Source organism: Chenopodium album, chromosome 10 (genome assembly GCF_948465745.1).
Source record: "Chenopodium album chromosome 10, dcCheAlbu1.1, whole genome shotgun sequence".
NCBI lineage: Eukaryota > Viridiplantae > Streptophyta > Magnoliopsida > Caryophyllales > Amaranthaceae > Chenopodium > Chenopodium album.
The window spans coordinates 47,041,648-47,055,175 of NC_137843.1; the positions used below are offsets into that span (position 1 = coordinate 47,041,648).

At 31.3% G+C, this 13,528-nt stretch overlaps 1 pseudogene; it reads left to right on the forward strand.

Moving 5' to 3' along the window:
• The first annotated feature begins 2,234 nt into the window (after positions 1-2,234).
• On the forward strand, positions 2,235-4,166 carry LOC145563996 (protein FAR1-RELATED SEQUENCE 5-like; annotated as a pseudogene).
• Positions 4,167-13,528: the final 9,362 nt, after the last annotated feature.

Consider the following 13,528-nt stretch of genomic DNA (forward strand, 5'->3'; position numbering starts at 1 on the left):
GCCATATCAAAAATAACGGGATTCACTTCCCAAAAATAACGGAATTCAGTTGCCAAAATTAAAACTAATGCTGACATAATAAAAAGCCCACATTTACACAAATCCCTAAACAAAAGCCGCCATTTACATCTAAAAATTTACAGATCTTTACAAAAATTTACACCAATTTTAACATTTTCTTCCAGACCTGCAAACTTGAAGCTTCCATCATTTTCTTCCAGACCTTCAAATTTGAAGCTTCCATGGCAGAATCATCAAAAAAATTTCAACCTGAAAAATCAGAAAATTTTCAACCTCTGTTAGAAATTTTTCCAGATTCACAAGAAAGTATGGAGATCGAAGAAATAGGTGATTCATTAATGAACCTGGGTATAGATAACAGAAACAACAATGAATTACCAGGTAACAATCATCTAATTTAACAAGTAATCATCTATTTCATTCAAGTAACCCTTATTAAGTATAAAAGTAACCCCTATTTTTCTGTTAAATTAACCACTAGAAAATCAGGTACAACAGAAAAACAGCTATCACACAGCATAATATTTAAGTAACCCCTATTACACATGTAGGTAACCTATCTTACGTATAAAAGTAACACATGTAACCCTATTGTCAAAACAAGTACACACATAATAAGTACCCCCTATTGTAGTTTAAAACAAGTAACACTCAGTATTCTATTCAAGTAACACCCAGTATTCTACTCAAGTAACACCTAGTAACCACTAATATACTATGCAAGTAACTCCAATTTAAAACAAGTAACACAGTACATTTTTAAGTAACACCCAATATACTATTCAAGTAATACAGGTAACCCTTACAATACTATGTAAGTAACCCCAATTTAAAAAAAGTAATACCTAGTATTCTATTAAAGTAACACTTAGTATACTATTTAAGTAATATTGTTAACCCCTACAATACTATGCAAGTATCCCCAATTTAAAACAAGTAACCCTCAGTATTCTATTCAAGTAACACCCAGTATACTATTCAAGTAATACAAGTAACCCCTACTGTAATATGTAAGTAATTAACCCTATTTTAAACAAGTAATACCCACTATTCTATTCAAGTAACACACAGTAACCCCTACTATACTATTCAAGTAACACCCATTATTCTATTCAAGTAACACCAAGTATTCCATACAAGTAACACCCAGTAACCCATAATTTTAAAAAAGTAATACCTAGTATTCTATTGAAGTATCACCTAGTATACTATTCAAGTAATATTGATAACCCCTACTATACTGTGCAAGTAACTCCAATATAAAAACAAGTAACACAGTATATTTTTCAAGTAACACCCAATATACTATTCAAGTAATACAAGTAACCCCTACTATACTATGTAAGTAATTAACCCCATTTTAAACAAGTAATACCCACTATTCTATCCAAGTAACACACAGTAACCCCTACTATGCTGATGCAAGTAACTTCTACTATACACACAGTAATTTATTAAGTAACATCTACAATAAAACAAATAACTCCTACAACATAAAGCAAGTAACAACTAGAATATACAGCAAGTAACCCCTATAGCACTAAACAGGTAACCCATCCTATGAAAATTCAGTAACCAAACATATAATCAAACAGCTACATTATAAACAAGTAACTCAAATAAACAACAAGAAGTAACTCAAATAAACAACAAGAAGTAACCCTACATTATAACAAGTAACTCAAATAAACAACAAGAAGTAACCCTCACTCATTTGATTGTTTTTTCTTACAGAATCAAGTAAAAGCACTCTCACAGAAGAAAGTAAACATGATGACCAGCATGAATTGGACTACACTGGTTGCCTTGTTGGCTTTACTGCAAAAACTTTGAATGAAATATATGAAGTATATCAAAAACATGCTTTTGCTATTGGATTTGGGGTAAGACAATCAACAACCAGATACACACAAGGAGAACCCAAAACCATCAAAGGGAAAGACTTTGTTTGTTCAAAGGAAGGATTTAGAGTTAAACCAAAAGTGAGAAAAACTCCACCTCCACCAGACCAAAAACAAAAGAGAGTGAAGCAAGTGCTTATTACTAGAACTGGCTGCAAAGCATTCATTAGAGCCAAAAAAAATAGTGATGGTATGTTTGAAGTTGAAGAGCATATGATGAAACACAACCATGAACTAACAAGACCAGAATGGCAGCATTTACATAGATCAGAAAGAAAAATAACAAAAGAAAAAGCACAAGTTATAGACATGATGGCAAAAAGTGGATTAAAACCAGCAGAATCTTATCGTCTAATGTCTCATGAAGCTGGTGGTGACAACGTGTTAGCACACACAATGAAAGATCACTTCAACTATATAACAAGAAAAAAAATGAAAGAAATTGAAGGAGGTGATGCACAGACAGTAATAGACAGGCTATACCAAAGACAAGAAAATGAACCTGGTTTCTTTTACAGATTCAAAGTAGGCGGTGAAGATAATTCAAGCAAACTTACAGCAATTTTTTGGAGGGACTCACAAATGAGAGAAGACTATAGCATTTATGGAGATGTAGTTGTTTTTGATACCACTTACAGAACGAACAAATATAACTTGATTTGTGCTCCAATAGTTGGTATCAACAATCATTGGTTGAATGTAATGTTCGGATGTGCATTTATTGCTGATGAAACAGCTGATACATTTGAGTGGTTGTTGCAAACTTTTAAGAAATCTATGGGTGGAACACAACCTATTTCTATATTTACAGACCAAGACCTTGCAATGTCAATAGCAATTCATAAGGTAAATGCTAATGTTTCTATTATATCACTGTAAAATACCTATGTCTATATTAAATGATAAAACCTAACAAATTAATGTATGCAGGTATTCCCTGAATCAAGACACAGGCTTTGCATTTGGCACTTGATTAAGAATGCAGTGTCAAGGTTTGGAGCCCTAAAAAGAGACACAACTTTCAAGGATGCATTCAACAAGTGTTTATCTGGTTGTGTAACAATAGAAGAGTTTGAAACTTGCTGGGAAAATATGATTAAAACATACAAGCTTGAGAAAAATAATTGGTTCAAAAGACTCTACAACCTAAGGGAGAAATGGTGTACAGCTCTAAGCAAAGACTTCTTTTCAGCTGGTATACTCTCTTCTCAAAGAAGTGAGAGTACCAATAATGCTGTAGGTTTTAAAGCCACAAAAAACACAAGCTTGACAGATTTTTTCAAGATATTCAACCAGACAATAAAAAGATGGAGGCAAAATGAATCTGATGCAGATTTCAAATGCTCAAACTCTCACCCTTATTCTCATTTACCATTCTATGGAATGCTAAAACATGCAGCAGAAGTTTATACACAAACAATTTTCAGAGATTTTGAAACAGAATTTGCATACTCAATTGGGTGCATAACACTTCTTCATTTGGAAGCTCAAGGTTACTTCTTTTATGAAGTGCAGATAGAGAATGATGAAGCATCAAAACAGAAAGTTACATACAACTCAGCAGACAACACTGTAGCATGTTCTTGCAAAAATTTTGAGGAAGTGGGGTGGTTATGTTATCATGCTATACGTGTGCTACAGCAACATTCTGTAACCAGAATACCAGAACAGTATATCTCAACAAGGTGGACAAAGTTTGCAAAAACACATTTATGGAAACAAAGAGATGAAATAGCAGAAGCAAATGCAAGACTACCAGTAAAATACATTCCTTGGAGACAAATTATGGCAAGAAAAGGATACAATTTGATATTAACATGTCAGGAACACTCGGAGACAAGGAAGTTGGTAGAGGAAGAGTTTAAAAAAATTGAAACACAAGCTGTTGAAATAAAAAGAAAATTGGAAATGGTAACAATATGTTTCTCCCCTAACTATACATGTCAAGGACAATTAGAGACAAATTTATAATTTTTTTTTTTTTGGCAGGAACAAGAAGGCACAAAAGGAGAAGTACAGCAACAAAACAAAAATTCATCAACAGGAGAAAAAAGAAAGGAAACAGAAAATCAAATTCCTACAGTAATGGATCCAGACAGAGCAAACACAAAGGGAAGAAGCAAGAGAATAAAGGGGCATTTCGAGAAAGGAAAGAACACAAAAAAAACAAAAGCAATGCAAGCTAAAGGAGACACCAGAGAATTTGGAACAACCACACCGATTCAAAATCCAAAATTGTTTTAATAAAACACATATGTAGTTTTACTTAATATATAACTATGTAATGACATTTTTGCTTTCAGTAACCTTATTATGCTAAGTAATTAAACTCTAATATTATGCTAAGATCGCTTTTATGATATTTATTGTATACAAGTAACTTCTATTATACAGACTAGTAACACTAATTAATACAGACATGTAACCCTTATTATCCTATAACAGTAACCCCTCATATAAGTAACCCCTATAATTCTATACAAGTAACACCTATATATACCATCAAGTAACCCAATAAATAAAATGAAGTAACCCCTATAATTCTATACAAGTAACACTTATATATACCATCAAGTAACCCAATAAATAAAATGAAGTAACCCCTATAATTCTATACAAGTAACACCTATATATACCATCAAGTTACCCAATAAATAAAATGAAGTAACCCTTATTATCCTATGCAAGTAACACATGTATATATACAATCAACTAACCAAATAAATAAAAAGAAGTAACCCCTTTATACTATACAAGTAACACCTATTATACTATACAAGTAATTACTCTAACAATAAATAGGTAACCCTTATTACTTATCCAAAAAAACCCCTAAAATACTACAGAATTAACCACTTCTATATTATTATGTCATCAAAAATGTAACCACTTTTAATTAAAAAAAAAAAAAAAAGCAATAAAGCAAAGTACACTAACAAATATTCACATATATCAAAACACAATTTGAACAAAATAAAGAAACATTATATATTTAGTTCAAAAGAATACCTTTAAGGAATCTGTTGAAAAACTTCTTACTTTTGACGAGATTGGAGCTTTGATTGACTTGCTGCTTTGACCTTTGACAACTTTGCCTTAGTTGCCTTAGTTGCCTTAGTTTCTGCCATAATTGATGCCAGTGATGCTTCTTCATTTCCCTTGTTTTTTGATTCTTCTTTAGACAACTTTTTTGTTACTTTTTCTTCATCAACTTTTTTTTTGGCTGGTTTTTTAACCAACTTTTCCTTTTATTTTTCTTCAGTTTCTTTCTGTTTTGCTTCTTTTTTGGCCAATTTCTCTTTAGCCTTTTGTTCCTTTTCAGCTTTAGCCAAGGCAAGAAGCTCTTCTTTATCAACCTCTTCATTAATTATTACTTCATCATAAATTGCATCATGGTTGGCTTGAAAAACTTTAACCTTCTCCAAAACATCTAGCCGTAATTGATTCAAATTACATAGGACCAATGATGCACAGATTTCAGCTCTGTAACGAAGACGATTTGATGACTGCAATGCCAACAAAGAAAACAATATAAACAATATACCCCAAATAAAAAAAAACCCAAAATTTTAATAATTATATCAAAATGACCATGCAATACCTTTGTCAAATTTTTACAATCAAATTCTTCGCCTTCGTATACAGAACAATGATATAAACAGAAAACCCCACAATCATTGTTCTTTGAACACTGCCGAGAATCAATTGGAATCATTCTAATAGGGAAGTTGTTGACAAGTTCCCCTTGATCATGATTCTTTAAAACCAGATATTTTGAAAAGTAGTGTCTCTGAAATAAACAATAAAAAGAGGTCAGTTAAACAACGAAGTATGAATAAACAAATCTATAATGCTTAATTAATAAACTTACCAAATACCAAACAAGAGTATAATAACATGTGTGATGTTCATCAAAAGTCCTAGTGATATTCCTTCCAACTCCCAAGAAATACCTTCTGTTGTCGAGATAATCAACAGAGTTGTTGATGAAGTTTATCACAACAACAGAATAATGATCGAAATAGTAGATGGGAATAAAAATCTACATAAAAGAAACATTAAATTAATGACTAATGATATGAAAACAAGTAATAATAAATAAACCCCAATATATAACAACAATCAACACCAATAAATTACAAGAAGTAACCCTATTATGTACCAACAAGTAACCCCTGTATATACCAACAAGTAACCCATGTATATACCAACAAATAAGCCCAATAGATAATAAGTAACCCTAATAAATATCAAGTAACCCCAATAAATGACAGAAGTAACCTATATACATACTAATGATATACAAACAAGTAATAATAAATAAACCCCTATATACAACATCAATTAACACAAATAAATTACAGGAAATAACCCCTGTATGTACCAACAAGTAAACCCTGTATATACCAAAACATAAGCCCAATAAATAAGAACCCTAATAAATATCAAGTAACCCCTTATATACCATCAAGTAACCCCAATAAATAATAGAAGTAACCTCTATACATACCAACAACTAAGTAACTTTTATCACAAGAAAAACCCATATAAATCATAAGAAGTAACCCTAATACATAACAAGGAATACTATCAAGTAACCACAAGTAAGCAAGCACAGTAAACAATATCAAATAACCATTATACATAATATCAAGTAATGCAAATATGCTATCTAGTAACTTGGAGTCATAAAATTAAATGACATACCAGCTTTGCATCAAAAAAGGCAATAGTTTTAACAGCATCAAGCCATTGATCCCATGCCCCAAAAATTTCTTGTTCAAAGGAGCATCCTTCTCCATTGAATATACAGCGCAAAAGAGGCAACTGTACAAATAGAAATAAGTTAAAATAATAGATAAAATATTAAATAATTTAACAAAATTCAACAAAGCATAACATTGCAATTACCATATGTTCACCACCAAAATATAACTTGGCAACAGTTGCTGTTTTTTGACACTGAAGATAATTCATCAACATAAAAAAACAGTCCATAACCCGACTTGAAATAAGCTCTTCCTCAATCAATGTCATTAATTCTTCACGCGGCAAATTATAAAATTCAGAAAAAAACACCAAAACTTCCCTGTTTCACAAAATTAAAAAAATTATTTAATAAGAAAAATTCAAAAAAAATCTATATATTCACTTTTAGAACCCTAAAACTTACATCATATCAACACCTTCATAATTGTCACCAAAGCAATAATCAGCAACTTGAAGCCTTAAACTCTTCATCCTCTTAGCTTTTGGATTATAAACTCTCAAAAACCGTGATATTAACTGTAAAGAATAACCTCCAGTAGCACCACAATCAATATCACATATTAAATGATCTTCAGAACTAGTACTACATTCATTATCTTGAGAAGACTCCTCACCATCACTTAAACAATCAGAATGCAGAACTTTCAACTTTGAAAAAGACAGAAGCATTTCCTTTGTTCCTTTCTTTTCTGTTTTCCCAACATCCTGCTTCTTAGAAGAAACCATCCCTACTTGTTCTTTCTTAGAAGCAGACTTCTCAGAAACAATCTCTGGTTGCTTCTCTGAACAACCTTCAGCATTAGACTCAACAAGTTTCAATGTATCATTCACAACTAAATTGGGATCAGCACCCAAACTCATATCAATATCTGGAACTGGTTGAGCACTAATTCCAGTAAAAATGTCCTTGTTCTGACCCAGTATTGGAGATATAGGCATCTCCATACCGGGATTAGTATAAGAAAACAGAGCAAAAGAAGGCAATTCATCTTCTAACTTCTTCATTGCAATAACATGATTTGTAATCTTGTCAATTTGATCCCAAAACGACGAATCATTAAAGATTGGATCCAACTGACTTAAAACAGGAGATCTTTCTTTTACTGGAAGCTTTGAATCAATTTGAACAGCTTCAGATTGTGACCTTACAGACTGAATATGTTGTTCAAATTGGTGAGAAAATAGTTTTAAATCTCTTTTGATCAGCATGTACTTCTCTTCAACATCCTAAAATCATTTAAGGTAAAAGAATTTAATCAACATATATACCAGCAATAAACCCCTATATATATCACTAATTAATCACAGTATATATAATTAAGTAACACCGATACATGTCATCAAGTAACCTCAATACATACAAACAAGTATCCCATGAATGTCTCATCAATTAACCCCTATATATGAAACCAAGTAACACCTATACAAGTTATCAAGTAATCCCAATATATAATAGCAAGTAACCCATATATGTTTCATCAATTAACCCCCATATATAATGACAATTAACAACTATACATGTCTTCAAGTAATCCTATATAGGCATCAAGTAACCCCTAAAACACCATCAAGTAACCATAAATATATACCAACAAGTAACATCTATACATGTCATAAGTAACCCCTAAATATAACAGAAAGTAACCCATAAATAATTCATCAAGTAATCCCCATGTATAAAAGAAAGTAACCACAGTTTATAAAAGCAAGTAACCCCTATATATGGCATCAGTAACAACAAATATAATCAACAAGTAACCCCTATATATGGCATCAAGTAACCCCTAACACACCATCAAGTAACCCTTATAGTACAAATATAACAGAAAGTAACCCATAAATAATTCATCAATTAATCCCCATGTATAAATGCACAAATGTAATTTCAAGTAACACCTATAAAAGAAAGTAACCACAGTTTATAAAAGCAAGTAACCCCTATATGTGGCATCAAGTAACAACAAATATAACCAACAAGTAACCCCTATATATGGCATCAAGTAACCCCTAACCCACTATCATGTAACCCATATAGTACAAATTACAGCTATATATATACATATATATCATAAAAGGAAAAAACATATATGCTAAAATGATGACAAACTAAAGTATTTTGTTTGTAAAAGAAAAATTGATAAATGATAATGATTAAAAAAGAGTACTCACATTCTTTGCTAGCATATGAATTTCTTCATTTGATTCAATTCCAGCAGGCAAATTGAATGTGACAACCCGAGGAAAATCATTGACAGACTTGTCCTCAACAGCAGATTTCTTATTTTCTAACAATTTCATCTCTTCTATCTTTTCCTCTATCTTTTTACCTTCAATAACAAAAGCCTTTGAATTTTTATTGGATATCTTCGTTACAGGATAAGTAACTTTATCAAGATCTGCCATACCATAGACTTTATCTTCATCAGCCAATCGACTCCTGAAATCCTTATCACTCCAATGCTGAATTAGGGGCAAAGTAGAAGGTAAAGCATTACCCCGAAATCGCAGTCTATGAAAATAGCATATTTGCAACAGCAACAAATAACCAGGAACATATTTTTGATTTGCAGAATAGCTTGACAATTTTTCAGCCAAGTCATCCAAAACATATTGGCACCAATTGTACTCTCGAAATAGATGAACATTTTCCAAAGCCAAGACCAACTTGAAATCAGCTTTTCTATTTGACGTTGGAGCAAGCAAAGTTATCATAGAATACATTACAAAGCACTTCTTGAACTCATCATTCCCCATTCGCATTCCTTCTTGAGTTGTCATAACTTCAACCAATTGGGGAACCGTTACTTCATGCTTTGCACCCCCATATAAATCCTTCCAAGTGTTCTTCAACTCACTGTTTGCATGAGCACTAGAAATAGGAACAGGTAGAGGACCAATTGGAATTTGAAAAACATCATGAACATCATTTGCAGTTAACTGAAACTTCTTTCCCGTCGGCATAACAAACATGCGACTGCTGGGAACAAAACAGCCACACAACCACCTAATCATCTCCTTTGGGAACTCATTTAATTGTATCAAACTCAAGCTGCCAAAGCCAATATCTTCTACAGCTTTTAATTGTTCCTCAGTTAATCGTTTCATCAACTGAACAATACCCGAAGGTTTACATCGAAGAACAACTTCATCCCTATTAAAACAGAAAGTTATAATAAATTAGAAAAGATATTAAAAGAATATAGCGTAAAAATAACAAATAAAAAGAAAGGGAACAAGAGATATTTACCCCTCATCCACATTCAAAACTTCAACAACTTCAGCAACAGCTTTAGAAGATCTAGGCAATCTTCCTCTTCTAATAGCTGGTTTAACATCCTCCAAATCATCATCATCTTCTTGAATAATCAATTTCCTCTTCTTTTTCAATGGCTTCACATCCTCCTCCTCCTCTTCAGTTTGAAGAACATTACCATCCTTATCACATAATTGAACTTCAATTAAACCCTCTGGCCGAACAGAGGAAACAGGATCTTCACCATCATCAGCAGCAACATTGATGTCACCCTGCCTCCCAACAAATTCTTTATCATTATCATTTATACTATTTTCATCATTATTTTCAAGCTGTTCCAGAACATTTTTATTTGATGCTATATGTTCTGCCTTTGATGCTCCGATTTCTGACTGGGATACATTTTCTACAGAAACAATAGCCCCTGAACCATCAAGTACATATCTTATTGCTTCTTTAGGAGCCACTTCTTCCTTTTGTAACTGATTTGCAGTACCTTTTTCAATGAAAAAAAAAATATAAATATAATAGACATACAAACAAACTGATAATAACATATAATGAAACAACAAAATAATCATACAATTAACTCACTCATACATTATATAGTAAAATAATTAAATAGTCACTAAAGCAACATCATGTAATAAACAAGCAACTTCTAATATAAAACAACTACATGAAACATAAGGAACAATATAAAACAACTACACGATACATGCTACTACAAATAAGTACAACAATATAAAACAAATACATGCTACATAATGAAGTAAATCAAACATACAAGAAAAGACACTATGAAGATTATAAAACCTTCATTTCACCGAACATACTAGCATAAAAAAATTGGTATATATAATAGTAATTGACCTCTTCCTCTTTTTGATTAGTAATATATTGAGTATGTCATTGACTCATTTCTGCACTGTGTCAGGCTGCTAGGAGATTAAACTTCTTGAGACAAAGCTCCATAAACAACTGACAGTGTTTGAATAGTTATGGCCAATGGACATGAAAAAGTGCAATGCAAAAGTATAAACCATAGCAAATCCTAACAAGGACACTGATTAACAGGATGTGGAACATGTGTTCTTTCCACTATCATTATATATCTTCTTCTAAAACAGCTTTGTATCTGGCACTAACAAGAATTAAAGAGCAAATAGATTACTTGGTCAGTGGCAAGCATCTCAGATTTAAACAAATGCTTGAACCTGATAATAAGCACAAACACACAACAGCATGACTGCTGCTTCTATAACCAAGTTTATAAGCAGAGTTCCATTTCTACAACTAGCAACTTTATTCAATAATAAAACATGCATATTTTATAGCATAAAATGACAAAAAATTTAAAGTAACTTTTGGTAGTGGGATAGACTACATGAAAAGGAACTCTCCACAATGAGCAGAAAAGGTGATCTATAAAAGAATCTGGTTCATTCTTTTACGCCTGTGCTTCTGTTCTCCAACGCCTACCATCCTACAATATACACTAAGTAACACCTATAGAATGAATAAAGTAACACCTACAATATACAGCAAGTAACACCTACAATATACATCAAGTTACTCCAACAGAATGAATCAAGTAACACCTAAATAGTGAATCAAGTAACAACTACTCAATTAATAAGTAAATCCTACATAATGAACCTAGTATAGTAGATCCTACAATCATTATCAATGAAATAACTCCTACATAATGAATAAAGTAACTCAGAGTTAACTAATCAAATAAGAACTCTAAAATCAAACATAAAAATGAGATCAATTACACATGTAAATGATAATCAATTCATAAGAAATTAAAATAACACAAAATTCATCAAAATTCATCAAAATAAAACATAAACAAAAAATAAACAAAATCGAGAACAATTACACATGCAAAAATACATATAATCGATTCATAAGGAAAGCAAAATGACACAAAAGTCATGAAAATACATCAAAAAAAGACATAATTAAACAGCAACATGAATCGAGAACAAAATTAAGCAGAATAAGAACAGAGAAATGAAAATGAAAAGCAATAAGACATAAAAATGAAAATTAGTTCAATAAATTAAAAACAAAAACAAAATAAGACAAATAATACATCAAAATGAAAAATAAATATAATCGAGAACAAAGCTCATCAATATAAGAACATAAAATGAAAATCTAGGGTTTCAACAAGCAGTTAATCATAATTTAAGTTCAAAAAAGCAAAAAAACACCATAATTTAGGTCTAAAGTGATTAAAAACGTTAAAAATTCAAAATCTAGGGTTTAGAAACTACCTGAAGCAACAATTGAATTGGTAGAAGTCGATCCTTCAGTACGAGAACCACATTTTATCTTCAACACCACCATTTTAAGTAGCGAACAAGCGAAATTGAACGAGAATGTGAAAAAATGAAGAAATTCACAGAGAAATTTGAAGAACAGAGAGAATTAGAGCAACAAAATTTGGAGGAGAGAGAAAATGGAAGAACAATTTGAGGAGAGAGAAAATGAAAACAGAGAAATGAGAAAAGTTTGGGCAAGAAGAAGGTTTTGATGTAATAAAATAAAAAAAATAAGAAAGGCGCGTGTTTTTTTTTTTTTTAAATTAAAATTACGGAACCGTTTGGTGTAACGGAGCCCGTTATACGGAACGGACTGGGCTAGCGAATTGGGCTTATATGATGGCTGGCCACATGGTGTAGCCAGCCACATATAAGAATTAGTGTTGGGAAGAAACTCAAGTCCAAGAAATAAAAAGATAAACATCAAGTCTTTTTTATTATTATTATTATTATTATTATTATTATTATTTTGAATAAAAGATAAACATCCAGATGAGTATGTCAAAAATAAAAAATAAAAACAAAATAAAAAACAAAAACTAAAAAACGTACACGTGGCACTTTATATTGTCTTTAAGTTTTTTGTTTTAAAATAATAATATCGATTTTGTTCTCTTTTAGTTAAGCTTTTACGTAGGTAATCTTAGATTAGTTTTAATTTTAGTTTTAGTTTTCTCCTTTATTATTTCTTTAGTTTTAATTTCTTGTGCTTAGATATTCTTTAACTTTTCATAATTAGTTTTATTGTTATTCTATTTTCTTGTTAATTTAATACTATTGCTTTTTATCATGCTTAATTTAATCGTTTTGATTACTTTAGTTTTAATTATGCACGAGTAGTTTAATTCTAGGGTTTTTGGGGATCCGTGATTAATATGAAGGGATTATTTATTATTGTTGATTGTTAATGGGTTAGTTTCCTAATGACTGTTATAATGCTATGCAATTAGATTTGCGCAGGTTTAATTGTATGAGTTATGCAATATTAATTCAAGATTTGAGATATGAGAATTAATACTAAAGCCTAGTTTCAATAGGTGGAACTAATTTATAAATGGTTAAGTCAAGATTCGAGAGATGCGATTTAATACCGATATATTAAATACGTAGCGAAAGCCTTTATAATCTGAGTTGTTATGTTTTATCCTGGAGTATTAATTATTGGTGAACCTATGACCCTAGATTTTTTTATTATTGTTTATTCCCTTAGTTTAATTATTGTCGTAATATAATTCTCACAATTCTTC